Raw genomic sequence first — 9,514 nt, 5'->3', positions numbered from 1 at the left:
CTGGCCTGTCCATCCAGAGCCCCAGTCTAATGGGGAAGACAGACCAGGATCTGCCAGAAAGTTGTGCCTGTAGAGAAAGGGGGCAGCTTAGGTGCCCCTGGGAGGTGTGACTGCTCCCCGCCATAGGGTCGGAGAGGGAGCTCAGGAGCTTCTTGGCCACAGGACTAGTTGACAGAGTCCAGCTGTGTGCCAGGCAGTGTATGTCCCCCGTGTGTTTGGTGGCAGGAGTCCCAGCATCCTAGAGCCCAGTCCCCACTCTCGCCCTGCATCTCCTGCCCAGGGGACGACACTCTTCACCAACCTGTCATCGGTGCTGAAGGATGAGGCCGTCTGGGAGAAGCCCTTCCGCTTCCACCCCAAACACTTCCTGGATGCCCAGGGCCGCTTTAGCCAGAGGCCTTCCTGCCTTTCTCAGCAGGTACCTGTGGGGAGCCCAGCTCCCTGTCCCCTTCCGTGGAGTCTTGCAGGGGTATCGCCTGGGAGCCAGGCTCACTGACGCCCCTCCCCTCCCCTCCCCACAGGCCGCTGCGCATGCCTCGGGGAGCCCCTGGCCCGCATGGAGCTCTTCCTCTTCTTCACCTGCCTGCTGCAGCGCTTCAGCTTCTCAGTGCCTGCCGGACAGCCCCGCCCCAGCCACCATGGTGTCTTTGCTTTCCTGGTGACCCCATCCCCCTACGAGCTTTGTGCTGTGCCCCGCTAGAATGGGGTACCTAGTCTCCAGGCTGCTCCCTAGCCAGGGGCCCTGATGTACAATAAAGCAATGTGGTAGTTCCAACTTGGGTCCCCTGCCCACGCCCTCGTTGGGATCATCCTCCTCAGGGCAACTGCACCCCTGCCTCTTCCTGCTTATCCCACCACCTGGCCACGTTTGAGACAGGGGTATGTTGAGGCTGAGCAGGTGTCAGTTACCCTTGCCCGTAATCCCATGTCCCCCACTGACCCAACTCTGACTGCCCAGATTGGTGACAAGGACTACATTGTCCTGGCATCTGGGGAAGGGGCCAGAATGGACTGACTAGAGGTGTCAGTCAGACCTGGATGTGGTGGAGAGGGCAGGACTCAGCCTGGAGGCCCACATTTCTTTTTTTTTTTTCTCTTGAGGCAGAGTCTTGCTCTGTCGCCCAGGCAGGAGTGCAGTGGCGCCATCTTGGCTCACTGCAAGCTCCGCCTCCCAGGTTCACGCCATTCTCCTGCCTCAGCCTCCCGAGTAGCTGGGACTACGGGCGCCCGCGACCAGGCCCAGCTAATTTTTTTGTGTGTTTTTAATGGAGACGGGGTTTCACCATGTTAGCCAGGGTGGTCTCCATCTCCTGACCTCATGATCCACCCGCCTCGGCCTCCCAAAGTGCTGGGATTACAGGCGTGAGTCACTGCGCCCGGCCTCACATTTCAGGCCTAACTCAGCCCACCCCACATCAGGGGCAGCAGTCCTGCCAGCACCATCACAACAGTCACCTCCCTTCATATATGACACTCCAAAAAGGAAGACAAATCATGGCATCAGGGAGCTATATGCCAGGGTTACCTCCCAGGGTTCAGTCAGCAGGTGCCAGAAAGTTCCCTGGGAAGGCCCCAGGAAAACCCAGGACCAAGCCACGGCCCTCAGCCTGTCACCTTGTGTCCAAAATTGGTGAGTTCTTGGTCTCACTGACTTTGAGAATGAAGCCATGGACCCTCACAGTGAGCGTTACAGTTCTTAAATATGGTGTGTTCAGAGTTTGTTCCTTCTGATGTTCAGACGTGTTCAGAGTTTCTTCCTTCTGGTGGGTGCGTGGTCTTGCTGACTTCAGGAGTGAAGCTGCAGACCTTCACAGTGAGTGTTACGGCTCTTAAGGCAGCACATCCGGAGTTGTTCATTCTTCCTGGTGGGTTTGTGATCTCACTGGCCTCAGGAGTGAAGCTGCAGACCTTCCAGTGTTACAACTCATAAAGACAATGTAGACCCAATGAGTGAGCGGCAGCAAGACTTATTGCAAACAACAAAAGAATGATGGTGAGCAGGTTGCTGCTGCTAGTTCGGGCAGCCTGCTTTTATTCCCTTATCTGACCCCACCCACATCCTGCTGATTGGCCCATTTTACAGAGAGCTGATTGGTCCACTTACAGAGAGCCGATTGGTCCATTTTGACAGGGTGCTGATTGGTCATTTACAATCCCTGAGCTAGACACAGAGTGCTGATTGGTGTATTTACAATCCTCTAGCTAGACCTGAAAGTTCTCCAAGTCCCCACTAGAATTAACGAGACGCAGAGCACTGATTGGTGCATTTACAAACCTTGAGCTAGACACAGGGTGCTGATTGGTGTGTTTACAATTCTTGAGCTAGACACAGAGTGCTGATTGGTGTATTTACAATCTTCTAGCTAGAAATAAAGGTTCTCCAAGTCCCCACCAGATTAGCTAGATACAGAGTGCTAATTAGTGCATCCACAAACCCAGAGCTAGAAACAGAGTGCTGATTGGTGCATATATAATCCTCTGACTAGACATAAAAGTTCTCCAAGTCCCCACCAGACTCAGGGAACCAGCCGGCTTCGCCTAGTGGATCCCATGCCAGGGCCGCAGGCATAGCTACCCGCCAGTCCCACGCCGGGCAACTGCACTCCTCAGCCCTTGGGCAGTGGATGAGACCAGGCGCCACAGAGCAGTGGGAGGCGCCCATCAGGGAGGCTCGGGCCTCGCAGGGAGCCCACCGTGGGGAGGCTCAGGCATGGCAAGCTGCAGGTCCTGAGCCCTGCCCCGCGAGGAGGCGACTAAGGCCTGGTGAGAAATCAAGTGTGGTGCGCGCAGGTGGGCTGGCAGTGCTGGGGGACCCGGTGTCCCCTCTGCAACTGCTGGCCCAGGAGCTAAGCCCCTCACTGCCTGGGGCTGGAGGCGCTGGCCAGCCACTCCGAGTGCAGGGCCCGCTGAGCCCCTGCCCACCCGGAACTGGCGCTGGCCTGCGAGCAACCCAGGTTCCCACCCGCGCCTCTACCTCCATAACTCCCCACAAGCAAAGGGAGCTGGCTCCAGCCTCCACCAACCCAGAGAGGGGCTCCCACAGTGCAGCAGCAGGCTGAAGGGCTCCTCAAGCGTGGTCAGAGCAGACGCTGAGGCCGAGGAGGCGCTGAGAACAAGCAAGGACCGCCAGCACGTTGACACCTCTCAACCTCACCACAGGACTGGACACCTCTCTGGGCCCTCAGGGATGCTGCTATCCAGACCCCTAACCAGTGACGAGTTTGCACTTGGGGCCAGGCTGGCGCTGGAGGAGGACACTTGTTGGGCCCCAACCGTAGGTGCCATCCTCCCAGTAGGTGGCCAGGCAGGGCCCACAGGCTTGGCCAAGGACCATGCATGAGCCCTGTGGGCCACAGGCCTGCCCTAGGGACAGGAGTCAACCTTGGACCCATGAGGCACTGGGGCGGGCAGAGGAGGAGGAGGTGGCATGGGCAGCTGAGAGCCAGAGACCCTGACCCTGACCCTAGTCCTGGCTCTGCCATTACCCTGTGTGACCCTGGGCCCGCCCTTCCCCACCCTGGGCTTCTGTTTCCCTTCTGCCAATGAGAAGGCTACTTCACCTGCCCCGAGTCCTGTCTTCCTGCTCTGCCTTCTGGGGCTGTGGCCCTTGCTGGCCTGGAGCCCCAAACAAAGGCAGGGACCGCTGTCCTCCACGTTTGTCCTCACTGACATAATGGGCTGGGCTGGGCACACAGGCAGTGCCCAAGAGTTTCTAATGAGCATCTGATTACCTGTATCCTGGGCAGACCTTCTTAGGGAACAGCCTGGGATAGAGAACCACAGACGCTCTGAGAAGCCACCTGAGGCCTCTTTTGCCAGAGGACCCTACAGCCTCCCTGGTAGCAGTTCCGCCAGCATTTCTGTAAATGCCCTCATGCCAGGGTGTGGCCCGGCTGTCAGCACGAGAGGGACGTTGGTCTGTCCCCTGGCACCGAGTCAGTCAGAAGGGTGGCCAGGCCCCTCCAGAGACAATCCACTGTGGTCACACGGCTCGGTGGCAGGAAGTGCTGTTCCTGCAGCTGTGGGGACAGAGAGCGCGGATGAAGCCAGGCTGGGTTTGTCTGAAGACGGAGGCCCCGAAAGGTGGCAGCCTGGCCTATAGCAGCAGCAACTCTTGGATTTATTGGGAAGTTTTTCTTCACGGTTCTGAGTCTTGGGGGTGTTAGAGGCTGAGAACCAGCCCAGCCAGAGCTCTGTCATGGGCACAGAGACCCGGTCCCACGGCCTTTGCTCTTTGCTGTCCTCAGAGGCCTCTGCAAAGTAGAAACCGGCAGCCTTGTGAGGCCCCTCCTGGGAGCAACCAACCCTCCCTCTGAGATGCCCCAGGGCCAGGTCAGCTGTGGTGAAAGGCAGGGATGCAGCCAGCTCAGGGGAGTGGCCCGGAGTTCCTGCCCACCCAAGGAGGCTCCCAGGAAGGTCAAGGCACCTGACTCCTGGGCTGCTTCCCTCCCCTCCCCAGGTCAGGAAGGTGGGAAAGGGCTGGGGTGTCTGTGACCCTGGCAGTCACTGAGAAGCAGGGTGGAAGCAGCCCCCTGCAGCACATTGGGCCAGTGGTCTTACCAGATAGATACGCAGCAACTTCCTTTTGAGCCTTTTTTCCTGGCAGGAAGAAGAGGGATCCAGCAGTGAGATCAGGCAGGTTCTTTGAGATCAGACAGGGAAACAGGCTCTGTCCACACGAAGTCGGCGGGGCCAGGATGAGGCCCAGTCTGTTCACACATGGCTGCTGCCTCTCAGCTCTGCACAGACGTCCTCGCTCCCCTGGGATGGCAGCTTGGCCTGCTGGTCTTGGGGTTGAGCCAGCCTCCAGCACTGCCTCCCTGCCCTGCTGCCTCCCACTCTGCAGTGCTCCATGGCTGCTCAGTCAGACCCAGACTGGAGACGTTCCAGTTGAAGCACGTGGCTGTCCTTACCTCCCAGTCTGGGGTACCTGCCACCTCCTGCTTAGCAGGAATGGGGCTAGGTGCTTCCTCCCCTGGGGACTTCACCTGCTGTCCCTCCTCGGATAAGACGGCAGCCTCCTCCTTGGGGGCAGCAGCATTCAGTCCTCCAGGTCTCCTGGGGGTCGTGACCTGCAGGAGGAATAAGAGGGCAGACTGTGGGCAGAAAGGCCTTCAGAGCACCTCATCCTCCTGTTCTCACACTGGGGTGTCACAGTCCTGGGAAGTTCTTCCTTTTCAGTTGAGCTGTGGTAACCTTGTGAGTTTCCTGGAGGGGCCTGCCACTACCCCTGGGACTCTCTGCCGTGTGTCTGGGTCTAATTGAGCTCTGAAAGGAGAGAGCCCCAGCCCTGGGCCTTCCAGGGGAAGCCTTACCTCCGAGGTTGGCTTCTTCCTACTCTTGACTTTGCGTCTCCGCAGAGGGATGTGGGAGGGGTGACACACAGCTATGAGTGACGAGCAGTCCTTCCCCGACTGGCCCATCCTCTCCAGGTGCAGTCCCCCTTACTGTGTCTGCCAAGGGTGCCAGCACAGCCGCCCCACTCCAGGGGAAGAGGAGTGCCAGCCCTTACCCACCGGAGTGGGCACAGTGTAGCATTTATTCATTAGCCCCTACACTGGCCTGACCGTCTCCCCTGTGGGCTGCATGACAAGGAGAGAGAAAAAGGCTGAGGTGAGCTCTGTCAACACCTAAACTTAAAAAATCTATAATTGGGCCGGGCAGGGTGGCTCACACCTGTAATCCCAGCACTTTGGGAGGCCGAGATGGGTGGATCACCTGAGGTCAGGAGTTCGAGACCAGCCTGGCTAACATGGTGAAACCCCATCTCTACTAAAAATACAAAAAATTAGCTGGGTGTGGTGGTGGGCGCCTGTAATCCCCACTACTCAGGAGGCTGAGGCAGGAGAATTGCTTGAACCTGGGAGGCAGAGGTTGCATTGAGCCAAGATCACACCATTGCACTCCAGTCTGAGTGATAAGTGTGAAATGCCATCTCCAAAACAGAAACCTAATTCCCCAAGAACTGTCAGTCTTTCACCTGTCTGCTGGCTCCCAGGCAGACCCCACTTGCCAGGGCTGTCTACATTTGTCCTGAGATCTCTTCTGGTGGAAAGAGCATTTTCGTCAGGAAGGTTTGTTGAAAGTCATCAGATCCATGGTTGAAATCGAAGCTGCCTGTGGTGATGGGTAACAGCTGGAGTTAAAAAGCAGCAGCTGGGGAATGAGCTGTCCACAGTGAGTTTTTGTTGTTTTTGTTTTTTTGGGTGGGGGATGGGGTCTTGCTAGGTCTCAAACTCCTGGCCTTAAGTGATCCTCCCATTACAGCCTCCTGAGTCACTGACACTACAGGTGTGAGCCACCATGTCCAGCTTGTAGTGGTTTTGAACAGCTCTTGCCCCTTCTTGGGAATCTAGGTGCCCTGCATGTGTGTAAGGCTGTCTGCAGCTGTGCCCATATTCAGGCAGGCTGGCAAGGCCCTGAGCCCTCACCCGTTACTGACCTGAGGTGCTGTGCAGACAGCACGTGACGGCTAAGGGAAAGTTGAGCACTGCCTGGCCGAGCGCTGAAGCCACGCCTGGCACACACAGAGAGACCCACCTGGCAAAGACTTCGCTTCCAGGCACCTAAGGAACTCTCTGACCAGTCATTAGCTGACCACTGCTGTAACTGAAGAGAGGCTTCAGTGGCCACACCTCACAGGGAATGGAGACATTAATGCTTAGTCAGAATTAGTCCAGAAAAGTCACTCAGCAAAGAAAGAGCTCCAACAGGCAACAACAACACACCCTGGGCAGGGAAGAGAATCTGACTTCCGGAGTTGCCACATTATCACCCGTGAAATTTCCAGGTTTTAACAACAAATTATGAGACGTGGAAAGGAACCAGAAAGGACGGCCCAGACACAGGGAAAGTCACCAATGGGACCAGCCCCTGATGTTGCAATTGCTAGACAAAGACGTTAAGTCAGCTCATTTAAATATGTTCAAAGACCTAAAACATGTTGCATCTAAGGCTGCACCACCTGGAACCTGCTGATCTCAGAAGCTAAGCATGGTCAGGCCTGGCTGGTACTTCAAAGGGAGAAACCATGTGTAGGCCTGGTGCGGTAGCTCACACCTATAATCCTAGCACTCTGGGAAGCTGAGGCAGGTGCATTGCTCAAGCCCAGGAGTTTGAAAGCAGCTTAGGAAATGTGGTGAGACCCCTAGCTCTACAAAAAATTTAAAAAATTAGTTGGCTGCCTATGGTCCCAGCCTCTCAGGATGCTGAGGTAGGAGAATCACTTCAGCCCAGGAAGTTGAGGCTGCAGTGAGCTATGATTGTACCACTGCACTCCAGCTTGGGTGACAGACCCTCTCCCAAGAAAAAGAAAAGAACCATGTCAAAAGAACTAAGGAAAGTGTGGGAACAATGTCTCACCAATTAGAGAATATCAATAATGAGATAAACCTTATAAAAAGGGGCCGGGCATGGGGGCTCACGCCTATAATCCCAGCACTTTGGGAGGCTGAGGCGGGCAGATCACGAGGTCAAGAGATTGAGACCAGCCTGGCCAACATGGTGAAACCCCATCTCTACTTAAAATACAAAAATTAGCCAGGTGTGGTGGTGCATGCCTGTAATCCCAGCTACTGAGGAGGCTGAGGCGGGAGAATCGCTTCAACCCGGAGGTGGAGATTGCAGTGAGCCAAGATTGCACCACTGCACTACAGCCTGGGCGACAGAGCGATACCCCAGAAAACAAAAAAAAAAAAGTTATAAAAAGGAACCAAATAAAAATTCTGGAGTTGTAGGGTAAAATAACTGAAATGAAAATTCATCCCAGGGGCCCAAGAGCAGATTGGAACAATTGGAAGAAAGAGCCTGTGACTATGGAGAGAGGCCACCTGAGGTAGTCCCCTCTGAGGAACAGGAACAAGAATGAAGAGCAATGCACAGAGATCCAGAGACCTGGAGACGCTGTCAAGCTTTCCGACATGCATACAATGGGAGTCCCAGGAAAGAAGACAGGGAGAAAGGAGTAAAGGAATAGTTGAAGAATTAATGGCTGAAAACCTCCCAAATTTGATGAAAAACATTAATCTGTACATCCAAAAAGCTCAACAAACTCCAAGTAGGGTAAACTCAAAGAGATCTTCAGCCATAAGCATCACCATAATCACTGTCAAAAGACAGATTTTTCTTTTTTTAGAATTTTAAATGTACCTTTTAATTTGCTCCTGGGGCAAAGAGCCAGGATTGGTACTAGAGCAGTGTCTGGGATGAGAATAATTTAATAAAATGGGATTAGGTCCAATGGTTGGGTTAGGGGAGGCAACCTGCGTGGGAGGATCAGCCTCAACCTATCCATGCAGCAGGGCCTCCACCTGTCCCTCTCCGTAGTCCCACACCTGGAACACAGAGCCATCTGCTGCTCCCCAGATCATGGCCGACAGCACTCCGCCAGACTGCGGCTGGAGCAGGCACAGGATTCACTTATTGAGGGCTGTGGCCTGGCCCAGTTCATAGCCTATACCCAGGGACAGTTGTGTCACTTCTGCCACGACCACATCCGCCTTCTGCAGCCACGTCAAGTACCACTCATGGATAAGCCTGTCACCCTCAGCGGACTTATCAACCCTGCGTCCAGCTCCACAGCCGCCACGTGCTCGGTGAGCACTGGCTCCAAGCGTGGCAGCCACCACACGATTCACCTGTACAGGGCCCAGTCCTCCCATCCTCAGTGGATGATCCCGTAGAAGTCCAGGGCCCAGCGGCTGCCCTCTCACAAAAGACAGGATTTTGAAAGCAGCAAGAGAGGAGAGACATATCAAGTAGTCACAGTGGCTCAGGCCTGTAATCCCAGCACTTTGGGAGGCCCAGGTGGGAGGATCGCTTCACCCCAGGAGTTCAAGACCAGCCTGGACAACTTGGAAGAACCCAGTCTCCACAAAAAATACAAAATTAGCTGGGGCTGGGTGCGGTGGCTCATGGCTATAATCCCAGCACTTTGGGAGGCTGAGGTGGGTGGATCACCTAAAGTCAGGAGTTCAAGACTAGCCTGGCCAACATGGTGAAACCTTATCTCTACTGAAAATAGAAAAAGCCGAACGTGATGGCACACACCTGTAATCCCAGCTACTTAGGAGGCTGAGGCAGGAGAATTGCTTGAAGCCTAGAGGTGGAGATTGTAGAGAGCTGAGATTGCATCATTGCACAATGGAGGGGAGCCGCCAGCCTGGGCAACAAGAGGAAATCTCTGTCTCCAAAAAAAAAAAAAAAAAAAAATTGGGCTAGGTGGTGCCTGTAGTCCCAGCTACTTGAGAGGCAGGGGATCCACTTGATGTTGAGACTGCAGTGAGCCATGATCCTGCCACTGCACTCCAGCCTGGGCAACAGAGTGAGACCCTGTCTAAAGAAAAAAAAAAAAAAAAAGCAACATATCCTGAACAAAGGATCCTCATAATGTTCCCACCAGATTTCTAATCAGAAACATGGAGGACAGAAAGCAGTGGAGGATGACGACCCTCAGGCAGCCCTGGAGAATGTTGTCACAGGCTGGGGCAAGGGCCTTCAGGCTACCAACTGGGAG

The 9,514-nt window shown here is 55.1% G+C and overlaps 1 long non-coding RNA gene and 1 pseudogene across 2 annotated transcripts; one reads left to right on the top strand and one right to left on the bottom strand.

Moving 5' to 3' along the window:
* Nucleotides 1–280: 280 nt before the first annotated feature.
* Nucleotides 281–816, top strand: LOC116464850 (cytochrome P450 2D17-like; annotated as a pseudogene).
* Nucleotides 817–1,988: 1,172 nt separating this feature from the next.
* Nucleotides 1,989–9,454, bottom strand: LOC116464849 (uncharacterized). 2 transcript variants are annotated; one of them, XR_004247035.2, is made up of 5 exons: nt 9,049–9,454; nt 5,981–6,117; nt 5,316–5,582; nt 4,561–5,072; nt 1,989–4,253 (listed from the first exon to the last, which is right to left on the bottom strand). It is a non-coding gene; the product is annotated as an uncharacterized LOC116464849 (long non-coding RNA). The 2 variants fall into 2 exon arrangements; XR_009212309.1 differs by having other exon boundaries at nt 5,316–6,117.
* Between the last annotated feature and the right edge of the window lie 60 nt (nt 9,455–9,514).

The sequence above is a fragment of the Hylobates moloch genome, unplaced genomic scaffold (genome assembly GCF_009828535.3).
Source record: "Hylobates moloch isolate HMO894 unplaced genomic scaffold, HMol_V3 SCAFFOLD_1940, whole genome shotgun sequence".
Classification (NCBI taxonomy): domain Eukaryota; kingdom Metazoa; phylum Chordata; class Mammalia; order Primates; family Hylobatidae; genus Hylobates; species Hylobates moloch.
This window is presented reverse-complemented; position numbering and strand designations above follow the sequence as displayed.